This window comes from Haliotis rubra, unplaced genomic scaffold, assembly GCF_003918875.1.
Source record: "Haliotis rubra isolate DU_JTF1 unplaced genomic scaffold, ASM391887v1 Scf120, whole genome shotgun sequence".
In the NCBI taxonomy this organism is placed as follows: Eukaryota; Metazoa; Mollusca; class Gastropoda; order Lepetellida; family Haliotidae; genus Haliotis; species Haliotis rubra.
This window is the reverse complement of record NW_025765115.1, coordinates 361027-388690: the sequence shown is the minus strand read 5'-3', so window position 1 is coordinate 388690 and position 27664 is coordinate 361027. Positions and strand designations below refer to the sequence as shown.

Genomic DNA, 27664 nt, shown 5'->3' with positions numbered 1-27664 from the left:
TATGGTTATTTTCTTATTTTGGTGCTCGATATTGTACAGATTACATAATCAAATACTGTGTCGTGAGAATCGGTTACAATCAATAAAATGTCAGTCAGATTTGTTTAACTTAACCATTTAGTAGAGACATCTCCATTAGTTAGGAAAACTATGAAAGATGTAATTCCTTTTTGTGACACTTACATAATTAATATTAACGTACTTGATTTTGCATGTGTTTATGACGGTTGGCAACGTTGGGAAATGATAAGCTAACCGTTGGGGGGAAACATTTCATTCATAAACAAATGTTCATGATATATCCTGAATCGTACAATGAACCCTGTTTTCGACACATTTCTTAAGATTGTGGTAATTGTTTTTATTGTTGTTGTTGTTGTTGTTGTTGTTGTTATTATTATTGCTGTTGCTTTAATTTTATTTCAGAATTCGAAATGCTCTTTTTGAACAGGAGGAATATTCTAAGAACTACTTTCTGACATGGCCACATCCAATTAATCAGTTTTCAGCAGAAATACATTTAGTTGCATTAGTCACGTATAACATAGGTCCGGACACAGACTATGTAGATCGTCAATTGGATAAGACCTGCAAAATTGAAAACCTATTGTTATAAACTACCCATTTTAGAATGAAGAGATCCAATCTAACCCTTTTGGCAAGGAAGTAGAATTTACCCTCCTCATTCACAATACTTTCAATATATTTCCATCAAGCACTTATACTCCATTTCCGTAAAGAAAAAAATATGTTTTATTTGCATACCCACTGAAGTATGTTGCTTGAAGTTAAACACGCAACCCTTCATTAAGACTTTCAGCACATTATAAACGCATCCCCTGTTTTATCGTTTTGTTGATATTGCATAGTGTAAAGAACAGACGGTCAAGTGAACAAATTCCTTTTGTTTTCTGAAATATAAGAAAGATATATTTACAGCGTTTCTGCAGAGAACGTTAACTGGAATTCCTAAGTAAAGCAACAAAACGGGATGTTAACATATTTTCTCTTCAACGTGCTTCAATTGTTAAATTAGCTTAGACCACGTTACGCAACTGTCGATTTGTATTGCTCATTGTTCAACAAGAAGATTAGGAAAAACAAGAAATGGTAAACTACTCCGAGTCTTCATTTGGCTTGAACGCAAGAAACGTTTATTGAACAGAATTGTGAGAGTTGGTAGAAGGAATCCAGCATGTGTCTGGCACAACTTACAGGGGAGATGCGAGATCATACCCATAAGTTTACATTTCGTGTTGTGGTGCTAAAGATCTGTGGAATCATTAAACATTTGAACCTCTGTTTGAGGCATTAAATCGCTGTCTCAATGTTTTGTGTGCAACAGACGGCGCATGGATGAACTCCCTGACCTTTGAGAAAATAGTCGCTGTTTAGGATATCGAAGCGCACTGAATGATTTTTGCACATGCTACTGTTTGGCAAAGACCATGTGAGGATCATTAAAATGGAATGGAAGCTCATACAGATCAGATTGTCAATGGATGGTTGTTTTTAATACAAAACGGCCATGGGACCTGAATGCCTCAGAATACGTATACGTGTCACTTAGATTTGTTGTCATGGTACGTAAAAAACAAGTAAATCATATGTTATGTTTTTGTATGACAAGAACGACTTGACGTCATGTTGAAATGTTTGCTGAAAGTTTAGAAAACGTTTTTCGACATACCGATGATCCTACACATTGTGCTAATAACAGGGATGTGTTCTGGGCAGAACAGATTCTAATGTGACACAGAACTAATAACAAGGCATTCCATGCCTACTGATTATGTTTTTCGACTTTGCATATTTTACCCACAGCTATATACATCAAACAATACTAAATCTGATGTCATGTATTATGTTGTACAGTTTTATATATCGCTGCGCCTTGTACATGACATGCACTTGGGAATAGTTACTGTTTCAATTTAACTGAAAGATTCTTAAAATTGTATTCGCCTTTCATTGTATTATCAAGTTTACACGGATAATATTTGAAACAAAATGTTAGTTTTGTTGATCACATTTACATGTTAGAGAGACGATATGTTTAGCTAAATGATAAAATGATAAACTGTTCCTTTCAAGAGAATAGTATAGCCTTTTCGCCATTGCTCCTGTTCAAAGAACGCCTACATTCACATTTTCTTTGTCACCAGTAACATTATTGATAATAAACATATCGGTACACATCCGCCTCAGTATTGTTAACCCATGAAGACCCGGGTTAGAATTGGTCTTCAGCAACCCATGTTCTGTCGTAAGAGGTGACTAACGGGATCGAGTGGTCGGGTGGTCAGACTTGGTTGACACATGTCATCGTATCCCAATTGCGTAGATCGATGCTCATGCTGTTGATCACTGGATTGTCTGGTACAGACTAGATATTTACAGACCGACCGCTCTAATATTGCTGAGTGCAGCGCTAATCAACATACCAACAAACCAAATGCAAATCGGTATAGCTTTGATGCAAGAACACTTAGTACACATTGTCCCGTTGAGGACAAGGGTTAGAGCAGCCCCCTTGTATTCTGATGCTTGTCATAAGGCTAAATTGGACTGGATCGCCAGCCGGGTGACTGGTGGCGAGGTCATAGCACCCGTTAGCGTGGGCCATTGATCATCCTTATGTTCGGTCATTTACAGGTCATCATGGGTATTCAAAATGTCAACGCAGTGTATCTGCCTTGAAAGGTAAACTAGTGAACATTATGTGCATGGACCAATTGAAATCATCAGTGACAGTGTTCATGTCCAACTCACACAATGTTGTTAAATGCCTGTGAGTAAGGAGGATTGAAAACTGAACATATAGGTCACAGCGTGGGGCAGCATCAAGTATCATGTCATACTCATAAATCCTTCACATTTCAGGAATAACTTAAACCGTGCAACATAAATAAACTGTAGATCCTCTAAAGTACCCAATTCTCAACTGTGAAATGTAGAGGACTTAACCTGGGCTTTTGGTATTTGGCTCGACATTAAAGTTAACGAATGAAAAATCGACATCATCCAACTTGTACAGTTTGGTACAAACGTTGTCATTATTTCCATGCACCGATGATGGGAGATTTGTGTCCGATTGTTTCTTTGATGGTTGAAAGACGCGTTAAAACTACACGTTAATCGGGGCGTCAACTACATGCTGTTGTTAAAGAGAGTGGGGTCATCAGAAAACTTATTTTCATTCAATTCAACCAAAGTAGTGACAATTCTTACACAAAAATACCTATGAGCCAGGACATATAAACAATTTCTCCCCAGTTTGGCAATACGAACTACTTGTACAAGTGTTTGATCCCTATATTGTCAAAAAACATATTGACAGTCAGGAAACTAAAAGGTTGCAAAATTGCTGCCTGAAGCGCAAATAAACAAACAATGTCGAGTGAAGGTTGGACGCAAGGATTATAAGGGTAGGCTGTTTGTAGGACATGTAAATACTACGACACAACCTAAACCAATTTGATGTTTATAAGAAATCGCCATCGTACGATTCCAACAGTATGCTAAGCATGATATGAATCACTATCAACTAAGGATGATACCAGGTTTCCGTGAAAAGGTGTGAGTTTCCTGCTCAATCTGTAGGATCTATCAAAAACACATACAAAAGCAAAAATAAACGGAAACCAATTTTGTGGGTTGTGCGTCAAACCTCTGGAAAGTTTCACAGAGGCCTTCCTTTGTGTTATCTTGATCAAACAGATTCTGCAAAGCTACCTTTTGGAGATGAAATATGGCGTCATTGGCAAACACTTAGTTTTGAAACATAACAAGATGCAGTCGAGTTCATTTTTATATTGTGAGCGGGAAAATAGAGGTCGACTGATTCCTGCCTTTTTTGGTAAGATAATGACATATTATCTGTACAAATACATACAATACTTATTGACAAATGAGGTTTAGACACAAGGCATAACGTTACATTGATAGGACAAAATGGATAATATGGGTTTTTTATGCAGTGACTTACCATGAACACTATCGGCACAGCTATTTAGTCACCTCGAGTTATATCAGTTTACCAGTAACTGAACTGATTGTGCAAACTACAAATAAACCAAGCCAATATCATTGACAGATTAACGATATCATCCATGTGGACCAACATTACAGCAGTGCAAACGTACATTTGTGGATGCAAAACATTTCATGAATATTTTTATTTCTGCTCCTCGACGAGCCTCAGTGTCATTGTGTGTAAATTCCTCAATAATTCCTTCGTGGCAACAGTCAGTACTTCATTATATACTCAGCAGCAAAAAATACGTCAGTACGAATTCAAAATTAGATAGGCACTGTAATCAAATCATTACAGAAATTGACATAATAAGCGGATCAAAAACATTTTTTGTGTACAATATCTTGACACATCAATGAATAACTCAGCACAATTTCAAGACATTACGTGAACGTTTGCAGTCCATTCAGACCCTTCACTTCAGTATCTAGTGTGACCACCACGAGCGGCAATAACTGCAACACAGCGTTTATGCATGGAGTGCACCAATCGATTGATGAAGGCCACTGGCACCTTGAACCACACTCTGAGAAAGGCCAGGCGCAAGAAATCGGCTGTGTTCATGCCTTGGTATGACATTAATCAGTCTCCTCTGAATTTCATCTCAAAGATGTTAAATTGGGTTTAAATCAGGACTAAGGGCTGGCCACTGCATAATGTTGACACCGTTCTGCTGTAGGAAGTCCCGTGTAGCTCTGGCAGCATGGCCCCGGGCGTTATCATACTGCAAACTGTTGTTCCGGTGACGTGCGAAATGTGGTATGACGTGGGGTCTGAGAGCTTGGTCGATGTAGCGCATCGCTGTGATGCCGCCTCCTCGCCCTGGACCAAGGTTCTGGAACACCACAGGACCCACTCTCTGGTTCAGGCATATTCCACCCCATACCATGATGCTTGCACCTCCCCATGAGTCTCTTTCCATAACACATTGGTCTGAGTAAAGCTGGCCACGTCGTCGCCATATTCTTGTTCTGCCATCTGCAGTTGATACGCAGTACCGACTCTCATCTATGAACAGAACACTTCTCCATTGCCTGTATCGCCAGTTTTGGTGTTGTAGGGCAAACTGTAGACGTTCACGCCGATGACGAGGGGTGAGGATAGGTTCACGGTAAGGTCTACGGCAATGGAGGTTCCCGCTGTTAAGACGCCGGCGTACTGTATCAGTACTGATTGGTCTTCCGTGTGTCCCCACTGTCTGGCGTGCTGTTTCGGATGCCTGCATGAAGGGATTCAGTACATGCTGTCGCACATCATGGCGGTCTTGTCGTCTTGTGGTCACCCTTGGTCTGCCATCATTTGTGGTGTTTGTGGCCCAGAAACGTTGCTGCAGCCTGTAGATGGTCCAAACGTTGACCTGGAAATGATTGGCAACGGCTTGTGCAGTGTGGCCAGTGGGTTTTCCTAGCGCCTGGTTCCTCTGAGCTGCATCCTGCTGATGTTGTAATGTGAATGTTTCAACCAGGTTTGTGGGTGCATCTTATAGGGCTGGTCCTTGTGGACAGCACGTGCAGCATGAGTTGCATGAAAGACATGGAGAACACCGTACCATCTCCAAGATCAGGTTGCGTTTTTTAGGCCATTTCCTTGGTTCCATTCTGAGTTTGGGAAGGAATGTATTTGCTCAGATAAAGTTGGAGATGTTGTAAAAAATATACAATCAAAACATTAAATGAGTTTACAGTTATCCGTTTCTGCGAAGGGAAATTCCAAACTGACATTTCTTTTGCTGCTTAGTATAGATAAATATGAGGACTTGTTTTGTGTAGCAAACGTTCAGTGTTGTGTTAATTCTTCAGAACATATTACAAACGAATGTCGATAGGGCATTGTGATATCTGTACAACCAGAAACGGTGTAGGGAAAGTGAGCGAATCCGGAAATATTCTTTGTTCCGCCATTCAGAATTTTGACATATTGTATTTTGATGAGATGTATGAAACCAGTGCACATCTACGGACCTACCACAAACGGAGGCAATGTGAAATCGGCGGCTTGCTTCATGTGCATGGACATTGCCTGTCGTTCTTGATAAAGTGGTACAAATACCACGATAGAGTGGTATGAGCAGACATTTGTTTTAGTTTCATTATTACATGTGGTTTGAGAAACAGTGTTCTATAAAATCGTAATCAGGACTACCCCAGAGCTTGTAAGCTTGCATTATAACCAGGAACAGAGAAACTAGTGATTAGTGAAAGCATGAGCTACAAGACACGCATCCAGCCAGGAATCAGAACCTGGCCACCCCACCACTTCCTCTCATTCTCGTCTTTCAACAAACTCAAGTGATAATTTTTAAGCACAACCCACTCTTCGTATGACAATCGCGAGTTGCTAAAGGCCCGTTCCAACCGGTATCAAACCGGAGGTAAATGTGTTACCGAATATTCATAGTATTTGTACATGAAAGACAAATAATTTTTGACAAGGTGATTTGAATGGCATCGAAAGTGTCGACATCTTATTTGTATTTGTCACTATGAATATCTTTAAAACACGAATATATTTAAGCTATGAAAAAAATGCACCTCTGTATACATAGGAGAGGTGTTATTCTATATGTGTGAGAGTTCTATACTGAAATATTCTGTCTGTGGTAGCTCTAAACAATGACAAAGGTTCTCCAGCTGAACTGGAGTGAGTAAGTGTGAATGTAATCCTACTTTAACAGTATTTCAGTTGTACGAAGACAGGTCACAAGTGAACTAACTTCAGATTAATGTTAGTAATGTTGATTACACTTAAAGATACGAAGGTATCAACTACTCGTAATAGACAATACAGTACAATGTCATTTTCTTACAGCTTAATTCGTACACCGAACACGCGAATCTGATTGTGTTGCCGTCCTGACCTGGGGCGATCAGATGCTGTACCCGTTTGGTGCACACGTGTCCTCAGATTGTGACTTGTCCCTCTACTGCATCTCATGGCATGTGCATCAACCAAAGTAGACAGGCCAGTCTGGAGCATGCCAATTGCACGTTTACGTTGACAATGTAAAGCGTGGCATGAGAACTGTTTATCTCTTAAGAATTGTGGTTATTCACATCAAATTGTGGTCAAGTGACCCCGCAAACGTGCATATAAACCACCTTGTAATATCCATTTTCAATATTATTCATTTCTCCATGTGTGAAGTTTCTGGTTTTGTTCAGTATATATTAAGACACATTAAGGATTTAATTAGTAATCTAAGATTAAGATCTCTGTTGAGGAGCCATACCAAATATGTTTATACTATGTTTCCTTCCCAGATATTTCATCCCAGTGCTTGCTTAATGTTAAGGCTCTGATCCGTTTTAATTCAGCAGTGTAGTGAAAGTAATGTTTGTCCAAATAACTTTTATGGATTGTTAACTGATTCTATTCTCCTAACGAAATGTAGTCTAGGTTTAAAGTAAATAAAGTTTGCGTTGCCCATTTTCACAGATTATGAATGTCATTATAAAATCTTCTTGCACAGTCAGTCATTATTGATAGATTTGTGCCAGTTCTCATACAAGAAAGTTAAAATGTCTCCATATATTAGTACTGATTACTCTGTTGATGCAATAGCTCGTGCTGGGACACACCAATGGGACACATGATGCAGATGAGAAGGACCTGGCGTTGACAAGTACTCTACACTGCAGACTGAGGGGAATTTCTACATCCAGACTTGGTACCCTTACTGTTAGCGTTAGACTACGTTATAGACAACCCTCTGGTTGCAACCAACCGCTTTATTTATTGAAGGTTGACAACGGGACAATTGCAGATAAAATTAGTTTGGTATTCTTATTAGGGAAGCATGACAGCATTTGGTTGTTGGTCTCGTTACACGCGTGTTCTTCAGAATTACTGGTATATACAATAACCAAAGCAAATCTAACTTTTGACGCAGCAGTTTAGGTGTTTCCTAATCATGTTAATTAGATCAGTCATAACGGTGATATAGTCAGTAAGACCAGGGTCCCGTTTCACAAAGCTATCGACAACTGTCGTACATCCTATACTGTAACATAGACTTACGAAAGTCGTAGCGCTGCGATAGCTTTGTGAAACAAAGGGCAATAGTCTGTATCTCATTTTTGTATCTCAAGTTGTAATTTTTTATTTGAGTTTAGTGAGTGAGTATGGTTTTAACGCCGCTTTTAGCAATATTCTAGCAATATCACGGCGGGAGACACCAGTAAAGGGCTTCACACATTGTACCCATGTTTCCAATCGAACTCGGGTCTCCGGCGTGACGAGTAAACGCCTTAACCGCTAGACTACCCCACCGCCCCGATTTGAGTTTAGACTCCTGCAACTAAATTCATTTTATCAATAGAAATGGATTACATTGATATCAGTCAAGTACATAAGCACATACGTATCTGAATATTATAGGAAAATTGCATGCTTATAGTAATTGTGGTACCCTCACAATGCGAATTGTACTAGATTTTTTCACTTGGTATCAGTGAAGAGCGACGGGGCTTTGAATAATACAATGTATCGTTAGTCAATGTATCGTGTGTCCATTAGCATATGATTCATATATCTCTATCTTCAGGATTCCTCCAATATATATTGGAGTGTTTGCCATTTCAGAGTCATGATAGTTAGTGGTAAAAAAAATACCCGTATTTTTTCCCGGTCAGAAGCGTTACTGGTTGTAACAACCAAAATACTGACCCGTGAAGGCCCAGGTTAGAATACTGATCTTCAGCAACCCATACTTGTCGTAGAGGCGACTAACGGGATCGGGTGGTTAGGGTCGCTGACTTGGTTGACACATGCCATCGTATCCCAATTGCTTAGATCGATGCTCATGGTGTTGATCACTGGATTGTCTGGTCTAGACTCGATTATTTAAAGACCGCCGCCATATAGCTGTAATATTGCTGAGTATGGCGTTAAAAAAACAAACCAAGCAATCAACCAACAAAAATACCAGTGTTTTATCTGCCGGCAAGGAAAGTTACTGGTTGTAACAATGAAACTACCCCGTGACATTCCCTGGTCAGGAGAGTTGCTGAGCTGGTTGTAATAACCAAAAGACCACATGCGATTACCTTGTCAGAAACGTCACTGATTATCAGACCTTTCAAATATTGGCGGTTAAAAAGTGTAACCTGTCTGACGTTGTGTCGTACCCCGACTTACTTGTTCGTTGCTTATGCTATCAACCGTTGTTTCGCTTGGCCAACTTCACTATTTACTATCTGGCGTGACGTCTTGGGTAAAGGTATTTGTTACCACCGGTTTTCATGTCGATCGAAGGAAACGTACTTATTCATTACACCAATATTAACATTCAATAAGCATATAACAGCGTCATTACATGGAAATATGGATACAAATTCATGTGTATGTATACCAGTATAAAGTACGTCACTCAGGGACAAGAAGCTTTGGATGCAAATAGAATATTGTTCTTACAAATTGTCCTAATTTGTTACAAGAGCATATAACGTTGTGAGAGCATGTAACCCCAAGCTTCGAGAATTACCGTGTGTAATCTGGCACTACTTGTGACTCCTTTGTAATGAGTGAATATTTGAGGATTATGTTACAGTTTACTTCGTGTTAGCTTTATGTAAAGGTAAAGCCATATCGGTAGTTGTCATTACGGCTTTTTGAAACTGACGTAAGGTCGGTAAGGTAAAGTCTTGACAAACCAGGGATCATCATAAGGGCGGATCTGTAAGTCGAAGTTCTTATAAGTTGAAACTGACCCTCTACTCGGTCCACATAGTAGTAGATCACCCGTAAACGATGGTATACTAGATCGGCATTTTATCAACTGTAACTGAAGGTTATTTGTTAGCTAATATTTGTTAGAAGTAGAGAGATATTGCCGTTTTATAATTTCCAATCTTTACTTAATCTCTTGAAATCTTTAAATCGATGTAAACATCATTTAAACGGAGAGCAAATATAAGAGCGGTCTAAAGTAAGAAGAAGTCCGCAACATCTTACAATATGACACGACGACTTGGCGCCGAACTACATTCCATGTCAAATACCACAGGCTATGAACTTCTACCATTGATCTGTATATACCTCTCGGAAGAAGTGACAAAACACCCGATTGTATCCATATGACTATAGTTACTATATATGAGTGATGATTAACAACTGTCATCTGAAACGTCGAGTGTTTTCTAACGTCGTTTGAATAGTATATCATACGCTCACATGTCAACCGTCTCTCATGAGCCATGACCAAACGTGTTCTGGTATGTGTTGTTTTCTATTGACTATGTAACTTGGTATCGACAAAAGCATACTTGATTATTTATCTAAAAAGGTAAGATTTACAAGAGTCAAGAAATACAGATGCTCTCACCATAACGAACATGCTAAAGTGCTAGTATCTTTATGAATCAAGTCCACATTTCCCAGCATATGAATCGAATCGCCTCGCCGAGTAAATGAGATTGTCAACGTCTGTGATGATTAATACCATCTGACTTACTTGTTAGGTTGGCCCTACGTTGTACACCACTATTAAGACAGCTATTCTATAAACGGTTTTATCTGACATTTTATCAAAATAAAACTACAAAACGCCGGAGCGTGTAAGGACTTGATGTTTCACTTCCATGTCTATCTTTTAACATGTTTTTTTCTGGCATTACCTGTCTGAACATATTAGCATTTGTACTATTTGAAATCTTAAAGTTGTTCCCATACTACGTTTACCTCTGACTACAAGCCTAAGGCTGAGACGTGACTGCCATAAAATACCATTACGTGAAAGAAAGCAAACTGCTATTATCGCTTTGTAGGGCAACCTCAACAGTAGACACTTTTTCAACACCAATTATCAACTAATGAAAAGCGACAATATTCTTTCCATAAACCTGAGAAAGTCACTGCAGAACTAAACCATGAGCATTTGTTTTTTAAGAATAAATATGAAATAATAAAGATACCATGTGTGGGCCAAAATGCTAGCTTTTTCTGTCCCATCGCTTACACCGGGCACATACACAAGTGCACATCGAAACGAACTAGTTAATTGTCGAAATGTTATCGTTTCGTAAATACGTTTTCTATTAGTCTGAATATTTATACATAAATTTGCATATGAAGCATGCGAAGTTGTTTTAAAGGGAAAGAAATTGCCTATCTGAGCATTTTTTTAACGGTTTCGTATAATCAGTATACCTGAAGCTGAAGTTATACATCGTCGCCATATCGTTATGCATATCCGAAGTTCCTACTCATATGCATAATGAACTGATCAGCATAATGAACCGAACAGAGGAGACAATTAATGTACTTCTTACTTCAATATATTGTCGCAGAATTTCTCGTAGCTGTTAACTATGATGAAGTCAAGCATTTGACTTTAATTATGCTCAGTACACTTTACATGACACTTGTATTCATTTGATAAACATTGTCCTGGAGCTTTAAAGATAGAGATGTACTAGTAACTTATCTATGGTCATCACACACAAGTGCCGTTTTGATCAAGGAATAATGGTTATTTTTCTGGTTAGTCATATTTAATAGTGACGTGTGATTGTGATAGTTGAAAACATTATATTTTGAACTTGTTTTGTCTTTTGTCAAATGTACACAATTTGCCTGTTTCTTTATTTGAATCGTCTAGAAATGTGGGTGTTTTTCATAAGACAGATATACATGAATATATCCAATGGGTACACATATATATCCATGCTGATATTAAATGCACATCGGTGTAGCTCATATGATCTTCAAAAGATCTTTTAGGTAAATTGTTTTTGCTGATGCTATTGTTGTTGTTGTTGTTGTTTTTTCAAAGCAGGCAATAGAGATTTGTAATCCATAGAGACACAAGATCTACGGATGACAACCTCTACTATAGTATACTAACGTATGGTATACTATAATTCCTTCCTACAGATTTCAATGCCCAATCAAGAGAATTGACAAAGAAATAATTAAAAACAGGGTGTAATTAGCGGGAAAGCAAGGTCGGTTTGAAAGAACATTTTGCGTACAATTGCTGGATCTTGCTCATTACCTTAGCCTATCTCTAGACCAAAATCTCGTGACTGACAGTTAAAGACGCTTTTCTAAGTATTGAAGCATTCCTCGCTATGGTGACTTGGGAAACTTGATTGTGAAGATTTGTGTACCTTCATTACAAGAACTATTTAGTTTTGTGCAGTTTCCATGATTTGATTTATACAGTATTTTCGGGTTTACCTGGGGGATTCAATCGTAAATCAACAATATTGTGCTAAAAATATGTTGTTTTCTGGCTTATTATATAACATATCTACGATGGCATACTCGATAACTACAACATAACATGGACTAATCAAAAGTAAAACATATATAACGAAGACAAGTTACTTCTGTTTGACGTTTGTTTTGAAAGTTTAAATGATATTACTGACAAACGAGTGGTTCAATAATATGCGTTACTATAAGTGGTAGTGTTAGAATTGAGGCCGAGTATATTTGCTACACCTAAGGAGGTCTAGTAAAAGGATAAATACTATAAGTATAAATGACGATGGAGTATTTTGGTCATGGGAACAGGTTATAAGATTTGTATATGTAAGCATATTATATCCGTGATACTAGAAATAAGACCATGTAGACTTTCGATAAGCCCTGATTATATAACTAAATCATAATAACAAAAAAAATTATTTTCCCCTGATTATGATATCTGCATTGTAATAAAATTATCCGATATTATGACGATCTTTCTGTGATTGCATTTCAGAAATTCCATGTATGCATTTGTAAACTGTTACGACTCCAACATCGAACGGGTTGCAAAAATTATATGCACCGCAGATGAAGCAAGCAAAAAGATTGTAATGACAACATAATGATCAAATAGAAATGACAAAACCCTTTCCTCCCTCATAAGAAATCCCTGCTGAAATAAAGGACGAATGTACAATGCTGACTGCATCATGAGTACATGTTTGTTTAAAGCCACATTCAGCAGTATTACAGTTGTACGACGCGGTCTGTCAAACTCAAGTGCCTAACTCTCATAAACTCTCCTGTGCAGGAAAATACGGTAGTATTTCCTTGAAAAGAATACATCAATGTTTCTCTCGTCAGGTAAAACCTTTTTACCCTGAATTTATCTTCCAATGTTATTTTCACAATTTTGTGCCAGCAGTATGGAGATCATTCTCTCCCAAACATACACCTTTCCTGACATAATCAAGTAACTAATTCCACTCTTACAAGGCATGGAAAGTCTCAGCCTTCTCAGCGACATTGTCTCAAATGATTTAAAACATTTATGTATAGTTTAGTTTACAGTTTACTTCGGCCTGACATGAGCCCCATGTGAACATGATGTAAATGGAGGCTTTGCCTCCTGCCACGTCATTTTTCGTGATTTGTCAACATACATAACCCGGGCCCATGAGTTTCTCCAACAGGTAACAAGCGTGACGTCCAATTCATGCTCTTGATAATATAATACGCAACAAAATAGGGGAATAATGAAGATATATTTTCTGATCAATGTGGCATTGTCAAACGGAAACATGATCATATCTGCTGGGGAGTAGACGATCAGGTCTGATGACTTCTAATGGTTGGTTCGATGAGATGGTGGCGCATGAGGTCGTTAATGGCGTCGTGGGTGAAATTGCATTTTGCAGTCATTGTGCCCAAACCATCACGGTTGACAAGATATGCTTTAAGTTTAAGTATCCTTCTGATACGTAGACCAATGTCGTGTTGATGCATCTCATTCAACTCCTCAGTAAGGGCAGCACCGAGTTCATTGAGCATGTCGGGTGGATTTTGACGTTGATGTCTGCCTTTGACATCCCGGGACGTTTTAAATGGAGTAGGACTGGGAGCTGGCAATGGCCTTGTCGTGAGTCGTGTTTTATTCCACAACTTAGGCCAGAATTTAGGCCAAGATTCCTGGCATGATGTATTATCAACATGAATAGTGAAAGGGTATCTAACATGCTGTGCAAATGATACAACGAGTGGTACAATGATGTCATCCAAGACGTTTTGATCTTTGACTCCGCCGTGGACATATAGAGCACAGTTCGGCCAGCCCCTAATGCTTTAATGGTCTGGTCATGTACTTTTACATCCGATCCTTTATCTGAGTGGCAGTTTGCTACTGATTGTTTAATGCCATCATTCTGGTTTATCTGCCCGGGGCTGGAGTTGTTGCCCTTGGGCGACCATAACGGCGTCGATCATCGACACTATGTGTTGGTATCGGGTCCACAATCAGCTGCTGACAAGCTGAGAAACATGCAGCGTTTGGGCAACAATATTTTGACGTGTGCCCACCTGCAACATGAGCAGGGCACGTAAACACTGCGCACGTTGCAAACGTCCCAATATCAACACTGTTACTTCCTTTAATGATTAAATGTGTTTGAGCGTTTGGTTGCAGAAGACGACATGCGTCTGCTGACAACGGATAATGACAATGACAACGCATGCCACAAAATGCATGCGCTGCCCGATGTCACGTGCAAAATTCATTAAGAGACGTTTTTGCCATATAGAACACTTATCGCCATTGCCAGATTGGTACACGTTCCTCTAATTTCATCTTAACATTCGCTGCTTTCTCAAACATTACAAACGTGTACGTTTAGTTTGATATACTACATTTCAAGCTGGTCAAGTACGTGCCAACACGAAGGATCCGCGTCCTTTTCAGTAGGATACAAACATAAACTGGTAGTTCATCAGGTGTCACTGCTGGCCAGTCAGCCACAAGGATCACAGAACTATATGGCTCTCTTGGTTATATGTACACAACATGGTGAGGGGTTTTCATCGCGGCCAGAATGTTTACTTAAATGTATCACAATGTTCGGCTAGTGTCTTCGTTAAGATCTGATTTTTACATTGAAAAAGCTGGATGCGTTTACACATTGTTGTACTGACAGTGAAGTGTAATAGTATGTATGTTGTATGATGGAATGAACGTCAATTTCCTTTCCACAAAGGGAAAAGAGTACCATCGTCTACATTTGACGGGTAATTAATGACAAGCAGATCTAAAACACAGCATAGACATTTATAGTTTGGGGAGTAAGTTAACTAATTATGTTTCTAATGCAATGTTATCCTTGACACCTTCATAGAATTGCGTTAAATATGTATTATTTATTAATGTGGTTAATCTTACATTTGGGTTATGTATGAAACTCAGTTCAACTAATTTGTGTCTCTCATCAATTTCGAAGCCCCTTTTTAGACTGACTGTCGTCATTGTTTGCGACAGTGTTGTGATTTGTGATCTTGGGGCAAGATGGGCGAGCTGTCTAAAGCGCCGCGCTAGTAAGCGAAAAGTGCCTGGATCGATCCCCACTTGTGACCGGGTGTAAAAACCTTGGAGCTAACATTATTTGCAAAATCTTTCAGTGTTGTCACAACCCTTAGTTTGCAGTACACAACCCTGTGCACTTAAAAGAACCCGCTCATCCGATGGAAGGTAACCAGATGGTGGACACACGAACGCGTGCAGACACCTAGTTGCGGGTATAGTAACGTGCAGTATCATTGGACAAAATACTGTGGCTATGTGTCCCAGTTCACCCAGCTGCAAATGGGTACCTTGTGAGGATGAGGCTGTATGATAACTCGCTGTGCCTAGCAGGCTGCATGAGTTGGTTAAAGGAATTTCATAAAAGAGACATCCGTTGATCAAGGGAACACGTCAGCGCCTTGATCATGTACTAGTTGCGTGGATATGTTCGCTATATAAATACCCTATAATAATAATGATGATAATTTATAATCCTGATTCAGTAATTGCCTTTCGTCCTTTTACACCTCATTTACCATTTTAATTTCAGTGCAGCTGTTAGGTTTCTCTTTTAAAGGGACAGTCCAGTTATTTTACCCCCGCTTTGTACTTTCGAATATTTCTTTTGAAAAATTTAAAATATTTTAACGGTGTGATATCACTTTCAATATCATACTGTTTGGCCTGTTGGCTGTTTTGACTGGTTCTCCATCACCTTACTCGATGATAACACGTCTTGATGTAACTGCTTACATGTACGTAAAGACACTATAGTGTATGTTTTATATCTGATAATAAGTGCCAACTATTCAGTTGAATAGAATACTATTTGAAACTTTAGAATGATATTAAATGGTCTTTCTTTATTCTTCAACGTAAGGTGCATAAAAAATATCATTTGCTGGAAAAACATGTATAATTATCATTCAAAACTGTGTTCCGAATGTGACATGGCTTGGCTACTTCAAATGCTATGTTGTCCTTTCCTTCCTTTGGAAGTCGTTTATCCTGAGTGGATTAGATCTGACTTTGTGATGGCGATGGTGCCCGACTCTGAGAGTGTGGGCTCGAAGCACGGGTGGAACTCAATCTAACAAAAGTACTAGAATCTGTACTTTACTGAGAAAGTGTAACCCACATATAACATATGTTACATATGACCATTTTCTAAGTGGCATTGGGTATTCATTGCACGTGTATGTTATCACATTTTAAGTCCAGAGAACTGTGACGTCATATATTCTTAACAGATACTCCTTTGTCTGGTATCATATTCGTTGATAATGTTTATTTGAAGTTAAACAAAGTTTTTTCCATAAACTGAATAAGTACCGATTCCCCTGCTGAATTTGGTCTTCACAGAAGTCACAGCAGCCTGATATATTGTGCAATAGCTGACTAACAGTTTGGTCACTAAGACGGTATAGAAGGCAACGTTTTCAATATGTCTTGTATTATGGAAGTGCATAATAAGATATGTTCCATTTTGTTCTTTTAAGCTGACCATAAACTAACATTTTCACTAGCATGTAACTGATTTCATACAGATGTAAATATATACTCTGCCTCGGTCGATGTTGCTACATGAAACATGTCTGAAAATTGATGAGATGAAATATCTTTTTACTTGCTATTTGACAAGCCCTCTCAATTCATTCTCAAATACTTGTGTGTTATTTGTTGGTTTCTAAGATATATGACTCCTCGTCTGCTTTTACTTGCCCGACCCCTGATTCCCGGAAGTCGTTGTGCCCTGTTTTAATTAACCATACTCATACAATTTATAGAGTGACATGGATCTATGAAGTGAACAAAACAATAGCATGCAAAATATAGCGTTTGATGACAATTTATCATAGATGGTTGGTTGTTAAACGCCGCACTCAGCAATATTCCAGCTATATTGCAGCGTTCTGAAAATAATCAAGCCTGCATCAGACAATCCAGTGATCAAGATCATGAGCATCGATCTACGCAAATGGGATACGATGACATGTGTCAACCAACCGACCCCGACCCCGTTAGTCACATCTTACGACAAACATGGGTTAGTGAAGACCAATTTTAACCCGGGTCTTCACGGGTACTATCACAGATGAGTTCTATTGACATAATTCATGCACTCTTTAGGAAATAGTTTTAGTGATGGGTATTGACATTCTCCTACATATTGGTAACAAATGAGCATTGATGAATTTTCAAAAATACAAATGATTCTATCTTGTGGGTCATGATGAATGATTCAAACAAGATTTTAAACAAACACATTTAGTGTCAGTAAAATATTTTGTAAATTCGTACAATTATTTAAAGTGGATTTTTTCCAGTTGCTATTACGTCATCATTACAATTTGAGTGATGCATATGGGTCCTAGTTACAACCAGTAAGAATATATCAGATATATGGAGTGATTTAAAGAGGAAGCTTAATAGTGCTAAAAATGATGCCTTCTGCATACACGTCAGTATTACAAATGTTCCCAGATAGATAGATAGATGCAATTTAGTTCCTTGATACGTTTATGTCGAAAATATCGTAATCATAATCCTTTATGCACATGTAGTCTTCTGTGGTCGCCTGTGTTATTCCCTAGTTATCTCGACCACTATTGTGTTATTCTTACGTTATCTCAACCACCACTGTCGTATTCCGACGTTATCTCGACCACTATTGTCGTATTCCCACGATATGTCGAAAACTATTGGGTTTTTCTTACGTTATCTCAACCACCATTGTCGTATTCCTACGTTATCTCGACCACTGTTGTTTTATGCTCACGTTATCTCGAAAACAATTGAGGTATACTAAAGTTATCTCGACCACCCTGTGGTACTCAGATGTTATCTCGACTATCAGTATGGTATTCCCTCGTTATCTCGACCACTGGGGTTGTATTCTTACGTTATCTCGAAAACAATTGAGGTATTCTAAAGTAATCTCGACCACCCTGTGGAACTCAGATGTTATCTCGACTATCAGTATGGTATTCCCTCGTTATCTCGACCACTAGGGTTGTATTCTTACGTTATCTCCAAAACAATTGAGGTATTCTAAAGTTATCTCGACCACCCTGTGGTACTCAGATGTTATCTCGACTATCAGTATGGTATTCCCATGTTATCTCGACCACTGTTGTTGTATTGTTACGTTATCTCGAAAACAATTGAGGTCTTCTAAAGTTATCTCGACCACCCTGTGGTACTCAGATATTATCTCGACTATCAGTATGGTATTCCCTCGTTATCTCGACCACTGTTGTTGTATTCTTACGTTATCTCGAAAACAATTGAGGTATTCTAAAGTTATCTCGACCACCCTGTGGTACTCAGATGTTATCTCGACTATCAGTATGGTATTCCCTCGTTATCTCGACCACTAGGGTTGTATTCTTAAGTTATCTCCAAAACAATTGAGGTATTCTAAAGTTATCTCGACCACCCTGTGGTACTCAGATGTTATCTCGACTATCAGTATGGTATTCCCATGTTATCTCGACCACTGTTGTTGTATTGTTACGTTATCTCGAAAACAATTGAGGTATTCTAAAGTTATCTCGACCACCCTGTGGTACTCAGATGTTATCTCGACTAACAGTATGGTATTCCCATGTTATCTCGACCACTGGGGTTGTATTCTTACGTTATCTCGAAAACAATTGAAGTATTCTAAAGTTATCTCGACCACCCTGTGGTACTCAGATGTTATCTCGACTATCAGTATGGTATTCCCTCGTTATCTCGACCACTGGGGTTGTATTCTTAAGTTATCTCGAAAACAATTGAGGTATTCTAAAGTTATCTCGACCACCCTGTGGTACTCAGATGTTATCTCGACTATCAGTATGGTATTCCCTCGTTATCTCGACCACTGTTGTTGTATTCTTACGTTATCTCGAAAACAATTGAGGTATTCTAAAGTTATCTCGACCACCCTGTGGTACTCAGATGTTATCTCGACTAACAGTATGGTATTCCCATGTTATCTCGACCACTGGGGTTGTATTCTTACGTTATCTCGAAAACAATTGAAGTATTCTAAAGTTATCTCGACCACCCTGTGGTACTCAGATGTTATCTCGACTATCAATATGGTATTCCCTCGTTATCTCGACCACAACGGTCGTATTCTTAAGTTATCTCGAAAACAATTGAGGTATTCTAAAGTTATCTCGACCACCCTGTGGTACTCAGATGTTATCTCGACTATCAGTATGGTATTCCCTCGTTATCTCGACCACTGGGGTTGTATTCTTAAGTTATCTCGAAAACATTTGAGGTATTCTAAAGTTTTCTCGACCACCCTGCTGTACTCAGATGTTATCTCGACTATCAGTATGGTATTCCCACGTTATCTCGACCACTGGGGTTGTAGTCTTACGTTATCTCGAAAACAATTGAGGTATTCTAAAGTTATCTCGACCACCCTGTGGTACTCAGATGTTATCTCGACTATCAGTATGGTATTCCCATGTTATCTCGACCACTGTTGTTGTATTCTTACGTTATCTCGAAACCAATTGAAGTATTCTAAAGTTATCTCGACCACCCTGCTGTACTCAGATGTTATCTCGACTATCAGTATGGTATTCCCATGTTATTTCGACCACTGTTGTTGTATTCTTACGTTATCTCGAAAACAATTGAGGTATTCAAAAGTTATCTCGACCACCCTGTGGTACTCAAATGTTATCTCGACTACCATTATGATATTCCCTCGTTATCTCGACAACTGTTGTTGTATTCTTACATTATCCGGACCACCCTGTATTATTCCTACGTTATCTCGAAAAACTTTCTGTTATTCCCACGTTATCTCGACCACCATTGTGGTATTCTTACATTATCCGGACAACCCTGTATTATTTCTGCGTTATCTCGAAACATCCTGTGTTATTTCCACGTTATCTCGACCACCAATGTGTTATTTCCACGTTTCTCTACCACCAATGTGTTATCTCCAGCACTGTAGAGATATTCTCAAGTTGTCTCGACCACGACTGTGGTGTTTTCTCATCTCCAGCACTGTTGTAGTTTATATGCTGAAGTTCACTGAAAGTACCAGCTCACTATAATGATCTTACTTCTCATTATATCATAGCATTTCTGTACCATTATTGTTTATATATTATTTTATCCTGTCCTATGATGTCATCTGTATTATTCCCATTGATATATTTTGCAAATCCGCGTGATCCATTAATCATATTTTTAACACCAAACAAACTGTAATATAGTACATGCATATCAATTATGACGTAGAATATCAAAATCATGGCCTTAATATCACATTTTAACCTCTTTTCCTTATTCCAAACCGGACATGATACTAAGAGCAATGTTCAATACAGGAAATGCAATTATCCATCGTATTATCTTGATATTGCTTCAAGAGTTTACACTTTCATACTCTTCCATGCTATTTTGGTATTATATACTACCCATCAAAAGTTTAGAGTGAGTTAATATTTAACGTCACATCGGCAATATAAAAGTTTAGACTCACTAAATGAACTCACTATATGTTATGTATATATATATGGTTCCATCTAAGATGAATTTCTCTACAACTTGGGGGAACAACCTTATGCAGATGATGTTGCAAGGGGATCATGCATCAAATTGCTCAAACGCATGTGCAAATATCGTACATGTGAACAGCTGGGTTTTGGTGTTGAGTTTTGTTAAGAATTCGCCAATTTTCACTGAGTTTTCTCATTTCATTTCGAATTTGTTTTACAATACAACAGTACCTTTGAAAAGTATGGAATATTTTGCAAAATCTAGTTTTGAACAGTTGACTGAAGTAAGTGGCTACATTTACACTAGTGAGTCTAAACTTTTGATGGGTAGTATACATGCCTTTTATACTATGACATGTCACTGGTTGGGCACCAAACGATCACCTTTCGCAAACACCTGGTGTCCTCACTACTTGATTGTGATTCATGAACACATGCATGTGATATAGTCGGAATCGTACTCCGGACACAGTAGGTAGATATTAGTTTTGATAAAGGACAAGGATTTGTCTCGTTATTTAACTTAAATATGACTGCAGGGAATCAGTTGTTTTGCAATCTAGTTATTATGGCAATGTGTGATTTGGCATTTGCAGATACAAGAGGCTTAATTTGTCATGATCCTATGATCGTGGGTTCAAATCCGAGAGTAGCTTCTTGGTCTGTCTATAAGATTGTCATGACCTTTGGTGTCTAAAGTGTTAACGTTTGCCAAACTTTCATCTAAAATCCCATACCACATCAAACTGACAAGTCAGTCTAACAGTCCCTGAACCATATTATATTACATTTCCTCATACGTTTCTGTAACGCAAATGGTGTTTTAGATGTTTCTTTGGTCTCACATCTCACTGGCACACCCTTTCAACTGAAACAATCACGGCTGAAAGGAATGGCACCATGATAATGATAACTGTCTTTAGTTTAACAGAACTCATTTAAATGGCAGACTCAAAATTCAAAATTATAGATAAAGAGTGAGTCTACAAACTGACAGGCACTGATATAAGTGAAACAATGTTCATTTTGATTCCAAGGATACCTCAATCGATTCTTTTATTGTTCTTTCTTTATTAATTAAAGACTTTTATGACATCTTACCACAATGAAAAAACGATGGCTATGATATCACTTACTTGAACGTCAGTTATGTTTTAATGAGATGCCACCTACAAGGTTCACAAAGTCTTTCACAATGCTGGCTAAATCATTATGAATGTCAGCAAGTAGCAAGTGTGTTTTTCGGGGCAAATTCAGTTTAAAAAACTATAAACAGAATAAATCAGAATTATTAAATGTATTCATTTAAAGTCTTTAATATTTTGTTAATAATATATAGATTTTAAGTTAATCTACACCTATATATATAACAGGTTTATGATGTCAACAACTGTGGCATATTTCAATCACTCATGGTACCATTCTGTTCAGTAGTGTGTTCATTATATTTAGTATTATCAGTTTCTCTTTGCCCTGACATGTTGTCTTGCTGTAATTTTAAGGCACTTGTAAGTCCTATGCACAGAAGTGTGGTGCAAATGTATATTAAGAAATACATTAGATCCGTTTCCCCACTAGAACCACAAATACCACGTTAATGCTTGCAAAGCCTGTGAATTAGTTCGAATTGGTCTTCAGCAATCCATGCTTGTTTAAGAGGCGCCTAAAGGAATCGGGTGGTCAGACTCGCTGACTCGGTTGACACATGTCATTGTATCCCAATTGCGTAGATCGATGTTCATGCTGTGGATCACTGAATTGTCTTGTCCAGACCCGATTATTTACAGACCGACGCCATATAGCTCGAACATTGCAAAGTTACACAACAGACAAACAATAATGCTTTCAAAGCTTCAAAGATTCTGGTGGAGTTTTCGAAGATTTAGACACAACAATGACTTCAGATGTTGGTTTCTTTCTCTTCATATGAGCGTTTTGCGGGATTAATGTTGGTTTACAGTATTGGGTTAACATGTGAGATGAATCATTTGTCCGTTTCATTTCAGAGATGTTTTATAAATGGTTAATGAATACTCATGATTGGTACTAATACAGGCAGTGCAATGTTTTTGACAAATCATTAGGAATCAACTCAGGAGATATACTTTTATTTTTGCTTGTTTGATGTTTAAAGCCGCAATCAGCAATATTCCTGCTATAAGGCCGGGACATAAACAGTTTGGGTTTTGTTTAATTTGACGTAATCTGTAGATAAGGTACCTCATATTCTAACTGGATTGCATCAAATGTATAAATAACATACTTTTCTTGTTTTACAAAAGTCGGGTTATCTACGATAACAGAAGCGTTTTAATAAAGGGTGTTTTCTAAGAACGTTTACCCTGATGGTAAAACTGCTATTAAAACATGACAATATATCGCGATGTGATAAAATTATTTAAAAATAACGAAGATAATATAAACAACTCGGTGTGTATGTATGTATGTATGTATGTAGTATGATGTATGTATGTACTAGTATGTATGTCTGTATGTACTAGTATGTATGTATGTCTATGTCTGTATGTCTGTATGTATGTACTAGTATGTATGTATGTACTAGTATGTATGTATGTATGTATGTACTAGTATGTATGTATGTACTGTATGTATGTATGTATGTATGTACTAGTATGTATGTATGTATGTATGTATGTATTAGTATGTATGTATGTATGTATGTATGTATGTATATATGTATGTATGTATGTATGTATGTATGTATGTATGTCTGTATGTGTGTATGATGTATGTGTGTATAATGTATGTATGTATGTATGTATGTATGTATGTATGTATGTATGTATGTATGTATGTATGTATGTATGTATGTATGTATGTCTGTATGTCTGTATGTATAAGTGTTTCTGTCTGTGTGTGTAATGTGCTATCGAACTTCTCCAAAGTAATATGTTACTTTTCACACTGCATGTTTTTCTTTACATACAACTTCATATCAAGTTTAAATTCATGTTCATAATATTTGACACTACAACTATTCAAGTCAACGGTTTAATCAGTTTCACATTTATTTCAACTGCCGAAACATCTCGTATGGCATGAAGGAATATTGCGAATAATAGATAAGAGTGTGTGAGTGAGTGAATGGGTGGGTCCAAAGGTGGGTGGGTTAGTGCGTAAGTAGGGAGAGAGTGGAGGGGGGTAGAGAGGGCGAGATTGGATAAATATTGACAGTGATCACATTGATTACTGCAGATTACATTACGTGTAAATATCCTTCTGTTCTCTCACTGGTATAAGCATTTTTACAGGCATTTACACTGGCATGTGACGTCTTCATCATGTGTCTTGCAATACTTGTCAGATTTTCTAATTTTTCAAAGTATGACATGTGACATTTGTTTTGTAAGAGCGCCAAAATTTCAAGTTATGCGTGTTATTTTTACGTTTTGAATATAAACAAAAAGTAAAGATGAACACAAGGACTCAAACACGTATAAACAATATATGTTAGTATTGGACGCTGAAGAATTCATTTTGTGTACAGTTAAAATCCATGGAATTCCACAATTTACAAATCACATTCATTCAGTGAGTGAGTCAATATCTTTACACAGTTTTTAGCAAGATCCAAACATATTTGACCCATGTTGGGAATAGAACCCGGGAGAACTCTTTACCCACCAGACAACCTCGCAGCACTGCTGATAAATTAACCGCGTTTCCAGTTTGTAATAAAATAGGTATGCATTTGTGTCCATTTCGTCTAGTTTTCAAGTAGAATTGTAAAACTGGCCAATATTTTCGTTTGCTTAAACTTCTGACGGTTCACTCTCTGATGGAAACTTCAGGAAATTAGAGACTGGCACGTGTCTTTACCGTCAAGTATTGCAGCATGCCATCCCTATTAAACTTGCATTATATCTCAGCGGGTATTGAATTGTAAAGGCAGTAAATATTGAACGAAGGTTTACAAATACGTTCACCATAGAAATGACCAAATGCAAAGTCTGTCGCTTTTAATGTATTTTTAAAAGGTTAGACCTCCAGTGTGACATCGAAGACCTATCGAATTTGTGGTTAGCACAAACGAGAAACACGCTTAAGTTGCATGATGTTATGCGCGAGTGCTAGCTTGCACACCGGATGTTTACACGCAAAATATAAACAGGGTAATTGATTTTGATGTGCCAAAATGAAGAAATTTCCCTAGTGTTTTATTCCTTGTGCTTTATTCAAGGAGATATATATTTTGTCACGTAGCAATCAGAGGACGAAACAAATGCCTACAGTTTAAAGCTGCATGGTTTATAGATCGTTTCATTCATGGAATAGGTGAAACAAATGTCTCATTGATAGCCTGTCGAGAACATATCTCCCAGTTTGAGGAGTTATGTATGTAGTTTATGAACATTATTTTCTTTCGAGGGCGATGATGGGAAGTCAGTATCATTTGTTGACGGCAAAAGTCTTAATCGAAACTTATATTTTGAAAAATGACATTTGTACTCACATGGGTCGACAGGCTCGAACTTGTTTCCGCACTCCACGTTGATGAACTCTCTACATCTGTTGATGTTGGCGTCAAACAGTTGCGGGTAGCGACATTCGGCGACAAACGGTTCACCATGCCTCCATTTAGGGATGAGAGCTGTCTCTGTGCAGTTAAAGTACCAGTGGCAGTTCTTTGGGTGGGGAATCAGCTTGCCGTGGTTTGTCCTGCAGGGGTGTCCTGGAAAATAACAGTGGTTTGTGAATGTGTTTGCATTTATTAACGGATTCCTAAATCAAAGTATAATGCCATATTTCGAAATATATTCCAAACTGAATAATAACACTTAAAGTAATCCTCTGACAATTGTAATACGTCGATTGTATGACTGAGCTCATGACAACCACATATGTACATGTGATGCATGAAAAAAAGGAGGAGAAATTATAGGATATCGTACATGTTCATCAGGGAGAAAAACAAGATTTACATATGTACGTGAGGGGTATATACAAGATGTTCAGGGAAGAAGCGACATCTTATTTTTTCTCATCTTTGACGCTACTGAAGAAATGATTTAACAAAAACCTCACAGCAATACATAAACAATCGCAGCAAATGGCAAAAACATTCGTTCATGCCAGTTTTTAAGGTTTCCCTGTCATTTTATTCGTGACTAATTGTCGTGTCTACTCGGTATTGAGAAGTTTACATTTCTTGATCTCGTGATATTATCTACAGCGGAGGTGTTGACAAACGCTGACCGACAGACGAATCACGGGTACAGTCTGCTGGTATTATGGCATGCTCAACTTTCCGTGAACACCTGGTGTCATCACGGATTTCCAGCGATCCCTACATATAAATTTCACCAATATTATACCATTTACACACTTTGAATCAATTTGGGAATAAACTCGAGACTTTTCTTTGCCCTTGTCTTCGTTGATGGACATTTTAGAAGTTGAGTTGATGGAAAATGATGACAATTTTTATGGATATACAACTTCTTTTATTGTGAAAGGTGACGTTTCGACGTAGATTCTAATGTCATCATTACTTGACAACGAAATTAGAATCTATGTCTTCATTCTTTGCCGTTGTCGTTTTACAGAATAACAGAAGTTTATTGTATTTCCGGGCCAGGAGGTCTAGAGTACACTTTAAGATGTAGTTTAAGATGTTAAATACATTTTCAGAGTGCTATAATCTTATGATACTACCATATGCACTACAGTACACAATGCCATTGAGAATGTGGTCAAATGCAATTTGGGACCACGCCCTCCCAGCAAAGCACAGACTCCAGCACCCCTGCCGGGTCGAGTCCAATCCAGGACCCGGACCTACACCCCACAGCCAGGCACCAACCGCCAGCACACAAAGTCAGCCGCGCACGCAGGGGTGTGGGCCCGAATCCCGTACGGGACCCAACCCAACAAAAGCACGAGAATCCGCACCCCCACCAAGCGGGCGCAATCCCAAACACAACATATGTTACTCTACAATCTTGATCTGAATACTTTATACAAGTAGGTGGCTAAGCGGAGTAAATAACAATGTTTAACATATCTATTACAATTCATACCGACTATCATTAACCAAAAGCTTATAACTCTTAGCTGTTGGTAAATAAACAGGGGATGGCGTCCACATTCGCCGAAAGTTGCCAAGTTGCTTGTGCGGTAACCAACTCTTAAAATGAATTTAAAAAATGTTGTGTGAATAATTTCTAAAACTTTTCTTTCTTTTGTTCCCCAAATTTCCCAACCGTACATTAAAATTGGCCGTTGTCGTTTTATATCCAGTTCGTATTACACACTGACGCATCAAACAGTAACAGTGGACGATGGGATGGGCTGCTTCACCATACCTATATATGTGTGCTGACAAACACTATGGCTAATAAGCCCTTTCTATCATTCGTAAACGTTGCTGTTTGATAGCTGTTTATATGTATCCAAATATTCCCAAAGTCCATATTTATTTACATTTACCTTAATGGTGAGGCGTTTTAGTAGGCATGGCGATAAAAGAGATAAAACATCATAATGAAATATCTGACCTGCTTATAGTTCTGAAAACACCCGATTCTTACAAATATACAACTATGAATCGCGCATGAGATGTCCATTACGGTCATATATATCAACACAGAATGGTTCCCTCATTTATTTTATTTTACTGTTCATTAAAACCAAACGTATAACAAAATAGAATTTAATATACGTGGACTATCTTTGGTGACTGTCTTTGGTCAACTTACTTTTAATACGTTGATAGCACCACAATGTTTAGGTCATTAAAGTTGTATTGGTGTGCGTATGGTATGTGTGTTTGGGGGTCGGGGGTGGGGGTTGGGGGTTGGGGGTGCATATAAATGACATATTTTGTTATCATCGGTATATGAATTA

The 27664-nt window shown here is 38.1% G+C and overlaps 1 long non-coding RNA gene across 1 annotated transcript; it reads left to right on the top strand.

Moving 5' to 3' along the window:
* The first annotated feature begins 489 nt into the window (after window positions 1-489).
* LOC124263695 lies at window positions 490-26889 on the top strand. Its single transcript, XR_006894913.1, has 5 exons — window positions 490-501; window positions 534-537; window positions 7450-7454; window positions 25895-25902; window positions 26801-26889. It is a non-coding gene; the product is annotated as an uncharacterized LOC124263695 (long non-coding RNA).
* The last annotated feature ends 775 nt before the right edge of the window (window positions 26890-27664 follow it).